Source organism: Crinia signifera, chromosome 12 (assembly GCF_055691185.1).
Source record: "Crinia signifera chromosome 12, ASM5569118v1, whole genome shotgun sequence".
NCBI classification, from domain to species: Eukaryota; Metazoa; Chordata; class Amphibia; order Anura; family Myobatrachidae; genus Crinia; species Crinia signifera.
In genome coordinates, this window is record NC_139228.1 from 40,443,717 (window position 1) to 40,456,825 (window position 13,109).

At 48.3% G+C, this 13,109-nt stretch overlaps 1 long non-coding RNA gene across 3 annotated transcripts in view; it reads right to left on the reverse strand.

The window, feature by feature from the left end:
• LOC146049805 (uncharacterized) overlaps positions 1–9,595 on the reverse strand; it is a 54,191-nt gene extending 44,596 nt beyond the window's left edge. The window contains exons 1-3 of one of the 3 annotated variants that reach the window (XR_014466207.1): positions 9,182–9,595; positions 8,747–8,847; positions 701–817 (exon numbers count right to left, since the gene is read on the reverse strand). This is a non-coding gene — a long non-coding RNA (uncharacterized LOC146049805). Of the gene's footprint in view, positions 1–700; positions 818–8,746; positions 9,081–9,181 lie in introns of those variants that run through there. The other 2 variants (XR_014466208.1, XR_014466206.1) reach the window with 2 other exon arrangements.
• Between the last annotated feature and the right edge of the window lie 3,514 nt (positions 9,596–13,109).

Here is a 13,109-nt window from a genome sequence, read left to right on the forward strand (position 1 = left end):
CGATCATCTACTTCGGATAGGGTAAATTGTTGCGGACATTTGTAAGTTAGGGCAGGTGGCCCAATTTATTGAGGACTCGGGCAGAGTGGTGAGCTCTGCCTTAAGTGATATTGCGAGGTCAGGGGCAGAAGCAGAAGGTCAACCCCCTGACCTTAAGGGCAATTGGCCCCCTTTTTGAAAAGTCCGCTTACAAATTGTGCCGTTGTCTTGGACGCTGGCAGGTGGCCGGTCCTTGGCAATTAAGGGCAGGAGACCCTTAGATCCGGAGTTTGTTATTTTTATTATTTTGTTATTTTCCAGCAATGTTATTTATCTTGCATGCCGTTCTTTGCCCGCCACCTTAGTTAGAGCAGGGACATAAATTTGAGTTAGATTCAAATAGGCCGCCCCTGCTCAAAATAAATAAGCCGTCCCCTTTAAGCCCATTCAGTTGTACGCGTCTTTATTTCTTAGATAAGTAGCGTGAGTGTGGATGAATGCCTATGTCTGTGTGGAGTTTAATAAAGACCTGGTAATATTACAGTCCCACACTCGCTGTCCCTTCCCAGTGATATCTGGGCCTCTTCGCAGTCCGTGGCTCCGTGAGAAAGGGACAGCAAGTGTGTAGTATAAGGAGGACAGTAACTTCTCTTTATTGCAGTTGATATTTGGGCCGAATAGTAACACTTGGCTCAAACAAAACGTCTACACAAGTACCTACCTCGGGAGGTTTGGAACAGATGCGGACATCACCACAGCAGAAGGGGAGGAAGGTGTCAAGGGCTGCGGAGATTCTGGGGCTCTTGGAACCCTTCCCATCCGGTACCGGATGCCCATACTGTTCATCAAGGAGACATACACAAACACATGAGTATATAACTATATTAGTAACACTGACTAATGTGGTAGCTCAACATCCTAAATAAAAATGGGATATTTTTGCCCTGAGGTAACGTACTCATGGGCCTAATATGTTTCTCTGTAATGCAACCAAGCACATAATGTACACATTAAATACAGTCATTGATCTTTATTGGATATACATCTTGATTACCAATGGCATTTCAGGATAAAGGAAAGAGTAAAATCACTGAATGTTTTATGAACATCGCTTGGCTATGTCTGGTATATCAGCCACATGCACGTTCCCCAGTTTCAGCTAACCAATGTGTACCCAGCATAATATCATTAGTGTTCCTTCTAAGCTTATTTTACAGGGTGCTGCACCCTGCCCGTTTTTAAAACCTCAAAATGCTCCCTGCCCTTTTTGTGTGTGGCACTGTGCGCCCTTACGCTGCCCCCCACCGCGCTGACGTGCCACTGAGAACTTCGGTGTGTGCCATCATGTGTAATGGGTATTACGGTGTGTGCCATAATGTGTAAGAAGCATTATGGTGTGTGGTGTAATGTGTAAGAGGCATTACAGTGTGTGTGCCATAATGTGTGTTGTCATTATGACATAATATGTAATGGACATAGCTCAGTATGACAATGTGTAATGGGTATTAGGGTGTGTGGTATAATGTGTAATGGGCATTATGGTGTGTGGTATAATGTGTAATTGGTATTACGGTGTGTGGTATAATGTGTAATGGGCATTGTGGTGTTTGGTATAATGTGTAAGAAGCATTACAGTGTATGCCATAATGTGTAGTTGTCATTATGACAGAAAATGGAATGGGTATAGCACAGTATGACAATGTGTAATGGTTATTACGGTGTGTGGTATAATGTGTAATGGGCATTGTGGTGTTTGGTATAATGTGTAAGAAGCATTACAGTGTATGCCATAATGTGTAGTTGTCATTATGACAGAAAATGGAATGGGTATAGCACAGTATGACAATGTGTAATGGTTATTACGGTGTGTGGTATAATGTGTAATGGGCATTATGGTGTGTGGTATAATGTGTAATGGGTATTACGTTGTGTGGTATAAAGTGTAGTTGTCATTATTACAGAATATGTAATGGACATAGCTCAGTATGACAATGGGTAATGGACATTATCGTGTGTGGTATAATGAGTAATGGGCATTATGGTGTTGTGGTATAATGTTTAATGGGCATTATGGTGTGTGTGTGTGTGTGTGTGGTATAATGTGTAATGGGTATTACAGTGTGTGGTATAATGTGTTGTCATTGCGACAGAATATGTAATGGCCATAGCAGAGTATGACAATGTGTAATGGGCATAATTCTTATAATTTTTTCTGTTTCTGATATAAATTTCTAGTATAAAATGTGCTCTTTCGATTGAAAAAAGTGCTCAGCCTGGTGGTCAGCGCCCTGCCCTATAAAAATCACACACATTAAATACAGTCATTGATCTTTATTGGATATACATCTTGATTACCAATGGCATTTCAGGATAAAGGAAAGAGTAAAATCACTGAATGTTTTATGAACATCGCTTGGCTATGTCTGGTATATCAGCCACATGCACGTTCCCCAGTTTCAGCTAACCAATGTGTACCCAGCATAATATCACTAGTGTTCCTTCTAAGCTTATTTTACAGGGTGCTGCACCCTGCCCGTTTTTAAAACCTCAAAATGCTCCCTGCCCTTTTTGTGTGTGGCACTGTGCGCCCTTACGCTGCCCCCCACGCGCTGACGTGCCACTGAGAACTTCGGTGTGTGCCATCATGTGTAATGGGTATTACGGTGTGTGCCATAATGTGTAAGAAGCATTATGGTGTGTGGTGTAATGTGTAAGAGGCATTACAGTGTGTGTGCCATAATGTGTGTTGTCATTATGACATAATATGTAATGGACATAGCTCAGTATGACAATGTGTAATGGGTATTAGGGTGTGTGGTATAATGTGTAATGGGCATTATGGTGTGTGGTATAATGTGTAATTGGTATTACGGTGTGTGGTATAATGTGTAATGGGCATTGTGGTGTTTGGTATAATGTGTAAGAAGCATTACAGTGTATGCCATAATGTGTAGTTGTCATTATGACAGAAAATGGAATGGGTATAGCACAGTATGACAATGTGTAATGGTTATTACGGTGTGTGGTATAATGTGTAATGGGCATTATGGTGTGTGGTATAATGTGTAATGGGTATTACGTTGTGTGGTATAAAGTGTAGTTGTCATTATTACAGAATATGTAATGGACATAGCTCAGTATGACAATGGGTAATGGACATTATCGTGTGTGGTATAATGAGTAATGGGCATTATGGTGTTGTGGTATAATGTTTAATGGGCATTATGGTGTGTGTGTGTGTGGTATAATGTGTAATGGGTATTACAGTGTGTGGTATAATGTGTTGTCATTGCGACAGAATATGTAATGGCCATAGCAGAGTATGACAATGTGTAATGGGCATAATTCTTATAATTTTTTCTGTTTCTGATATAAATTTCTAGTATAAAATGTGCTCTTTCGATTGAAAAAAGTGCTCAGCCTGGTGGTCAGCGCCCTGCCCTATAAAAATCAGAGTGTGGGGAATTGCCAGCAGCCACTTTACGGTATACGGTCATATTGTCGACATCACTTAGGTCAACAGTCAATAGGTCGACAACATTGGGTCGACAGGTGGCAAGGTCGACAGGTGTCTAGGCCGACATCAATGAAGGTCGACATGGGACAATGTCGACATGGGACAATGTCGACATGGGTTTAGGTCGACGCAGTGTTAGGTCAACATGGGTTAGGTCAACATGTTTTTTACTGGTTTTTGAGCTGACATGTGCCGACAGGCGGTATTTCATGCCCTACCATGCACTAGGGCGTGGTGGGAGAATAAAATAGTGTGCCGAGCGCAGCGTGGCACCGTACCGAAGCATTGCGAGCATAGTGAGCGATGCGAGGAGCTTTCGGTTGACTTCCAACTATGTCCATGTTGACTGTGTCGACATTCGGGTAAAAAAAAAACAGTAAAAAAAACCCATGTCGACCTTCTGACCTGTCAACCTAAACCCGTGTTGACATTGACACCTGTCGACCTTCACCCATGTCGATCTAGACACCAGTCGACCTTGACACCTGTCGACCCAATGGTGTCGACCTAATGACTGTCGACCTAAGTGGTGTTGACAATACGATCCACACTCCCACTTTACGGTGGGGCCAATGCAGACCCGTTCGGTCTGATCCAAATTTGGATCCTTTACGATGATGGGGGTCTGTGCATGCACTGCATATACACAGCGGGGGTATGGCCAGCAGTCACAGTAATGTATACAGAGAGGGGTATGGCCAGCAGTCACAGTAATGTATACACAGAGGGGTATGGCCAGCAGTCACAGTAACGTATACACAGTGGGGGTATAGCCAGCAGTCACAGTAACGTATACACAGAGGGGTATGGCCAGCAGTCACAGTAACGTATACACAGTGGGGGTATATCCAGCAGTCACAGTAACCTATACACAGTGGGGGTATATCCAGCAGTCACAGTAACGTATACACACTGGGGGTATATCCAGCAGTCACAGTAACGTATACACAGTGGGGGTATAGCCAGCAGTCACACTAACGTATACACAGAGGGGTATGGCCAGCAGTCAAAGTAACGTATACACAGTGGGGGTATAGCCAGCAGTCACAGTAACGTATACACAGAGGGGTATGGCCAGCAGTCACAGTAATGTATACACAGTGGGGGTATAGCCAGCAGTCACAGTAACGTATACACAGAGGGGTATGACCAACAGTCACAGTAACGTCTACACAGTGGGGGTATAGCCAGCATTCACATTAACGTATACACAGAGGGGTATGACCAGCAGTCACAGTAACGTATACACAGTGGAGTATGGCCAGTAGTCACAGTATGCACAGGAGTCCAGCAGGAAAAAAAACAATTACAGCAGAGAGCGCAGCGGAGCATGCAGAGCGCAGGCTTCCATCCAATATAATGGCGCAGAGCCGCGGTCGCACCGCATTCTGTGGGATGCAATTCTTGGGAGAATCCAAGGCCGGGAAGATGGCACTCATTTCGGGATCTTAGTCTGGCGGAAACGCCCATTGTTCGGAGCATCTCTTTTATTTGATATGTTTATTTGGTCCCATCACACACAATGGTGGCCCCCACCGTAATGCCCATCACACATGATAACCCACACTGTAATGCCCATCACACACAATGGTGGCCCCCACAGTAATGCCCATCACACATGATGGCCCCCACCGTAATGCCTATCACACATGATGGTCCCCACTGTAATGCCCATCAGACACGATGACCCACACTGTAATGCCCATCACACACGATGACCCACACCGTAATGTCTTTCACACATGATGGCCCACACTGTAATGCCCATCACACACGATGACCCACACTGTTATGCCCATCACAAATGATGGCCTCCACCGTAATGCCCATCGCACATGATGGTGGCCCACACTGTAATGCCCATCGCACATGACGACCCAGACTGTAATGCCTATCGCACATGATGACCCACACTGTAATGCCCATCACACACGATGACCTACACCGTAATGTCTTTCACACATGATGGCCCACACTGTAATGCCCATCACACACGATGACCTACACCGTAATGTCTTTCACACATGATGGCCCACACTGTAATGCCCATCACACACGATGACCCACACTGTTATGCCCATCACACATGATGGCCTCCACCGTAATGCCCATCGCACATGATGGTGGCCCACACTGTAAAGCCCATCACACATGATGACCCACACTGTAATGCCCATCACACATGATGGTCCCCACTGTAATGCCCATCACACATGATGGCCCACACCGTAATGCCTATCACACACGATGGTGGCCCACACTGTAATGCCCATCGCACATGATGGTGGTCCACACTGTAATGCCCATCGCACATGATGGTGGTCCACACTGTAATGCCCATCGCACATGATGGTGGTCCACACTGTAATGCCCATCGCACATGATGGCCCCCACTGTAATGCCCATCACACATGATGACCCACACTGTAATGCCCATCGCACATGATGACCCACACTGTAATGCCCATCACACATGATGGCCCCCACCATAATGCCCATCACACACGATGACCCACCCTGTAATGCCCATCACACACGATGACCCACACTGTAATGCCCATCACACATGATGACCCACACTGTAATGCCCATCGCACATAATGGTGGTCCACACTGTAATGCCCATCGCACATGATGGCCCCCACTGTAATGCCCATCACACATGATGACCCACACTGTAATGCCCATCGCACATGATGACCTACACTGTAATGCCCATCACACACGATGACCCACACTGTAATGCCCATCACACACGATGACCCACACCGTAATGCCTATCACACACGATGACCCACCCTGTAATACCCATCACACATGATGACCCACACTGTATAGCCCATCACACACGATGGTGGCCCACACTGTAATGCCCATCGCACATGACGACCCAGACTGTAATGCCTATCGCACATGATGACCCACACTGTAATGCCCATCACACATGATGACCCACACTGTAATGCCCATCACACATGATGACCCACACTGTAATGCCCATCGTACACGATGACCCACACCTCAACAGCGACTACATATGATGGCACATAAGAGCCTCTTACCTACATGCTCATTGCCAGGGGTTTCTTACTCAATGCCAAAGGTTTCATGCATGGTTGCCAATAAGGTTTCATGCTCGTTGTCCAGGTATTATATCCTCGTTACCCAGAATGGGAAAAGCAACCCCAGCAAGCCCTCCTGTCTGTGGAGGCTTAGCCGGCGGGAAGAGCTGACTGACAGCCACTGCTAGCAGAGAGCAGCTTAGCGTTCTGCCAGTGCAGTGGGGCGGGGGGGCTGGCTGCACTTTAAAGAACTGGCATGCCGCTCTCTTCTCAGGACTTCAGCAGTGGTAACAGCATGGGGGGGCGGTGGCTGCACCTGTAACAACAGACACACACCGCTTTCAGCAGAGAGTTCATCAGCATTTCAGTGCACGCAGGGGGGCTGATGAGAACGCTTGCAACGGGATGTCAGTGCACCAGGGGGGCAGTGGAAGGCGCAAAGTCCCACACACAAAAAGGGCAGGAACACTAATTTCTGTGTCCTACGGATGACAGGAGGAGGGTGACATGGTCAGATGTATCCGCCTTCACCGCAGGTCTCAACAAGAAGACTAGCGCAGGTGTTCACCCAACGTGAATAACTGCAGCTCTTAAGGCCCCCATCTGTCAGGGTGGGGAATCGCTTGTGGTACCCCATCAACTCACCCGGCAGCTGCTACGTTCAGTTCACAAATATTTCTACCCATGCATGTTGCCCCTTCTTTATATAAACACCTCTTTCTTCACTGTCATGAAAACTCTTCACTACTGTAAAACCGCAGCTCACCGTTACCAATTCTAAACAGTCTCTTGTTACAGTACATCTTCTGTTGTGACACCTGTCAGTATCACACTGACCCCATGGGTTAATAAACTGCTTTATGTTCTACCCTGATACTAGTAAATCCCCTAAACTCCAATACTGCTCTAAAACAAACAGTCATATTTATTGTGGGTTTTATTACTGTTTTAATTCAGCTCATCCTGGAAAAGGATTTGTGGCACTGAAAAAACCTCTGCGAGTATTTATAACAGTGTCTTGAGAATAAAACATTAATCTGGTTTAGCAAAGGAAGAGTTATGTTAATAGTTCTCAATTTATAGCGGCATAATAAAGAGGATATAAATAATTAGATGGGACATGTGGGTGTTAGCCGGATCCAGGTCTAGATTTCTAAACCATACAGGTGTATTCAATGCGGGCGGCAAGGGGTGTTTGTAGGGCGAGGGGTGTTTGTTTGGCGAGGATGGCTTTTCCAAACCCCCTCGCCGAACTCAATGCTTTGGAGAAATCCAGATCCCCTTAAACAGTGAGTTTCCCCACGAATGCAGTGAGTGCTCCATTTTGTGGCAAGCCCCGCCGTTATGATGGCCACACTCGCCATTTCCACCTCGCCTCAGGGAACTGGCGAGGTGGAAACGGCGCGTGAAGGGGAGAGAGTTGAATAATCTGACGGCGAGCTATCGTCACTCAGGGCTGTCGACAGGGGGGTGCCCTGGGTACAGCTGTCCCGGGCCCAGGCCTCTGGAGGGGCCCGGGCAGCTGCCCAAAGCGGTGGCACACCACCTCCCCCTCCCGGCCCCCCAGCCAGGCATGCACAGTGCAGCCTACAGAGCACCGAGCCTAGGACACAGAGGGGCTCAGCACTCTGCAGGCTGCACTTTGCAGAGTGCGCACTGCGCCCCGGACCTGACCTGAGTCTGACCGAAAGTGGAGGCTGAAGAAGCTATGCCGCGTGATGGTAAGTAATGGGGTAGGCAGGCTGCGCGGGGTTTTGTGTGTGCGGACGGACGGTAATGTAGGGCGCTGTGCCACTGTAGGTCAGTCCCGGGCCCCAACAATTCTAATGGCGGCCCTGTCGGCACTGCTTAATGTATAGCTCGCTGTCAGGGGCTCGCTGCCCGCATTGAATACACCCCATAAAGTCAGCAGTGAGGGTTTAACATCAAATTGTGGTGATATTGGGCAAGATGTACTAAGCCTTGAAAAGCTATAAAATGGAGAGTACTAAACAACCAGCCAATTAGCTCCTACATGTCATTTTTCTAACCCAGCCTGTGACATGTCAGGTAGGAGCTGATTGGATGGTGGTTTATCACTCCCCATTTTATCAAACTTAGTACATCTGGCCCATTGATATATTTTTTACATAGGAAAAAGTCATTGCATTTGTGTTTAGATAAAATAATGACACACCAACAAACTTACCCTTCCTTTACCACCGATAAGCTGATCTCTCATCTAAGCGGGACAATTATTGGGACCAACTACCAGATGTGCACCACAGATCTTTAATGTGTCTGATTTTCCTGAAAGAAGATAATATTTTTACATATCTTAAAAGGTGTCATGTCCTGATGGAAATGTTTGTATACATATACACACACACACACACGATCCGGGACTGCTCTTACGTCAGGCCTGAGGGCACAAGCAGGCAGACTGAAGCAAGGACGCACAAGCTAGGTGCTTGTAGGCAGGTAGTAAGATGACGGGGGAAGACGCGGCGCATCGCCTCCATCTTCTCTTCTCTCCTCCGCGGCCACTCCCAGAATGCCATGCTCATTGGAGGAGGGGGAGAGGCTGATCAGAGAGACGGAATACATACAGATCATATACATGCAATGGAGAAGCTGTCCTTACCCAGTCTGACAGGCTCAGGGGAGATCCCCCCCTGTCCAGGCTGCAGTCCTGCCGGGAACGCTTACATCAGCCACCTCCTGGGCATTGCAACCTTACTCCACGCAGCCAGCAGCACTAGCACAGTGGTGGTCATGCGAGGCGACCTCCCTCCGCTCTCTCCCTACGACTGGCAATGAACAGCTGCCTTTGCATGAAAGATTTTCCACGCTTAACAGTTAAGTGTCTGTAGACCCCAGCCACCCTCTAGTCCTGCTGGCAGTCTCTGCTGCTCAGGGGCGGGCTGGGCCGGGGGGCAGGATGTCATATGCCCCCCGGGCAACTCTGCCATCTAGTGTACAAGGCCAGTTGGCCACCTCTTTTGTAAGAAGTACCCTGGTGGTCCAGCGGTTTCTGTACCTGCGGCTGCGATCGGACGGTCACCGGAGGCACAACCCACTATGCAGGGGGTAGAGACTAGTTCCCATGCAGTATAGCTTACAGGAAGTGACGTTCAGTGAGGGCGGAAGTTGTTAGATGCCCTCACAACGTTTTTAAATTTATGTGTAATTCATGTAGGTGTCGTTTATTTTGTTTTATTTTTGCAGCATTGTACCCTCGCGGGCTCGCTACGCTCGCACGCTTCGGGCACGGTGGCTCGCTTCGCTCGCCACAGATTTATATTCCCCCTCCAGGTATACGTGGACCCAGGGCATGATGGGAAAATTACCTAAACTGCATGGGATCTAGACACTACCCTATGCAGGGCTATATACACAGTGTAGAAAGGCTGCCAATGCGCGGCCGTATCACAGACTGCTAGTAGTAACTGTGGATCTTCAGGGCTACGGAAGCCCTATAGGTCCCTAGTTATTACCAAGCTGTGTGATATGGCCGCGCATAGGCAGCCTTACACATTGTGTGGACGGAGACTGTCTCAGCCTGTGCTCAGCTCTGAGTGTGTGTCGGACTCGGAGCTGGGCTGACACTCAGCCTGTCCAAGCAAGGACAGCAGCAGGCAGCACCGACTGTAAGGTTCCCCTTAAGGCCCCCAGCTCAGTCAGCTTCCTGCCCGGGCTCTGCAGTAGCCCCGCCCCCAACTCTCTTCCTGTGTCTTCTACTAATCTCCTCCGCACAGGATGGAGAAGGCTGGACCTGTGATCAACTGCACATCATAATAAAAAGGTAGTCCCTGGACCCTGATCCCTGGTCTTTCTGTACCTTTCCCCTGCTGTAGTTTCAATATATCCCCTGTGGTCTCTCCCACTATCTCGCTCTTCCCTGCTGTCCCTCTCACTAACTCCCCTGTGGTCTCTCTCACTCTCTCCATCTACTCTGCTGTCTCCTTCATTATCTCTCCTGCTGTCTCTCTCACTAAGGGGTGAATTTATGAAGCTTGGAGAAGTGTTATCTATCCCCATAAAGAACGTTATGAGCAAGGTGATAATGGTTCAGCCAATCAGCTCTTACCTGTCAATTTACATATTGTAGCTGATTGGCTGAACCATTATCACCTTGCTCATAACGTTCTTTATGGGGATAGATAACACTTCTCCAAGCTTCATAAATTCACCCCTAACTCCCCTGTGCTGTCTCTTTAACTGTATCCCTAATGGTCTCTTTCACAAACTCTCCTGCGGTCTCTCTTCCTCTCCCCTTCTGTCTCTTTTACTATATCCACAGCTGTCTCTTTTGCTATCTCCCCTGCTGTCTTAATCTCTCCCTCTCCCTTGCTGTCTCTTTCACTCTTTCCCCATGGTCTATCTCCCTATCTTTCACCCTATGCTCTTTCTCTCTATTTCTCTCCCCTCGTTCTCACGCTATCTCCCCCTCCCCTATGCTATATCTCTCCAGTGCTCTCTCTCTTGCTGTAGCATTCTCCACTGAGCACTCTCTCACTACATCACTCTTCCCTGCGTGCTCTCTTGCTCTCCCTTGCACTCTCTTTTGCTATCTCCCCCTCCACTGTGCTCCCTCACGCTATCTCTTTCCCCATTGCACTCTCTCTCGCTATCTATTTCTCTCCCACATGTGCTTTTCCCTTTTGGGCGGGCTCCTCCCACAGCGCTGCTGTGAGAGGGATTTGAAATGGATCCATCACAGGAAGCCCTGTGGCTGCCTGGGTCTCCAGGGGGACGTCCAGGCAATGTCGGGGATCGCAAAGGGCAGCTCTTATCAGGAGAGCTGCCCTTTGTGCTGCTTATCACATATGTCAGTACATATGCGATGGGCAGCAGTATGTACCACCGCTGCTTGGTGCATTCCGCCCTCTATCGCACCAGGGCCACTCTCTTATGTTTCCCCCCAGGCCAAGAGTTGCCAGCCAGCACCTGCTGCTGCTGGTAGAAGCATGGTGCACAGCCAGGACTGCAGGGGGATCATGGTGATAGTCACAGGCCTGAGACCCTGATGTCAGATGTATGCAATGCATTAACCATTCAGCTGACTGAGCCTCTTCTATTGTTACCAGTGCTATTGTTATGCTATGATTGGTAGCAAAACAAACAAACAAAAATTCCAAAAGATTCCGTATCATTGATACATTGGGGGAAATATACTAAGAATACGAATGCAAAAAGTTGCATTCGTATTCTTAATACAAATTAATACGACAGCATACCTCGTATGCTTTGTCGTGTTCCGGAGGGGGATTTACAAAGCAGTCAAATACAGTACGACTGCTTTGTAACCCTCCGATGGCGTATAAATTCGTATTAACGGCCGTATATACGGCCGCTAATACGAATTAGTGGAGGCAGTCTGCATGGATCAGTCAGATCCGTGCAGTCTGCAAGGTGTAAAAAAAGAAAGAAAAATAAATAAATAAAAAAAACCGGCATGGGGTCCCCCCACAGTAGGGTGACCAACCGTCCCGTTTTTGCCGGGACTGTCCTGGTTTTCAATAGTGAAATCCCGCGTCCCGGGGGAACCCATGCCGGGACGCAGAAAGTCCCGGGTTTTGATCCCTCCGCGTGCAAACAATTACCGGCGCAGCCGCGCAGCATAAAAATGAGTGTGAGGGGGTCAGGGGGAGGGGAGGGAACTCTTACGCCCACCCTCCGGCCTCCCGCTTCCTTGTTATTGGTTATTTAGCCACCCGTGACCCGGCCGGACACCTCCCACACACTCCCCATATAAAGCTGTGCTGCGCATGCTGGGGTGGGGCAGGCGCGCAAGAAGACGGAGATGGACCACGGCGCGTAGACTACCGTCCGTCACCACCACCGCCCGGGCCACGCCACGAGCCGAGGAGAGACGCGGCAGCGGGTCACCACTCGCACCGTCCACCGCATGAGACAGCGCAGTGCAGTGCGTGGACTCCTGGAGGGAGAGCGAGGAGGAGCGGAGCTGCGGAGGAGACTGTGAGTGAGTAGACTCTGGCCTACTGCGGCCTACCCTCGCTCGCTGCTCGCTCGTGAGTCGTGCTTCCTGTCAGTGTGCTGCTGCTGTGCTGAGCGGCTCGCCTCAGCCTGAGCCTGTGTGTGAGACTCTCACACTCACAGTGAGAGTCAGAGAGTAGTCTAGTAGGCCTGGCCGCCTCGAGGAGGACGTTCCAGTAATTTGTTCAAAGACATGTTGGTGCCTACTAGGTTTGTACTTGTGGCTATTGCACTTTAATTTGTTCAAAGACATGTTGGTGCCTACTAGGTTTGTACTTGTGACTATTGCACCTTCATTTGTTCAAAGACATGTTGGGGCCTACTAGGTTTGTACTTGTGGCTATTGCACCTTCATTTGTTCAAAGACATGTTGGGGCCTACTAGGTTTGTACTTGTGGCTATTGCACCTTCATTTGTTCAAAGACATGTTGGGGCCTACTAGGTTTGTACTTGTGGCTAATGCACCTTCATTTGTTCAAAGACATGTTGGGGCCTAATTCTATTTGTGACCTGTAAATGTATATATAGAGCAGCAGATTCTGGTACAGTGTCTTATATAGTGTGCAGCATAT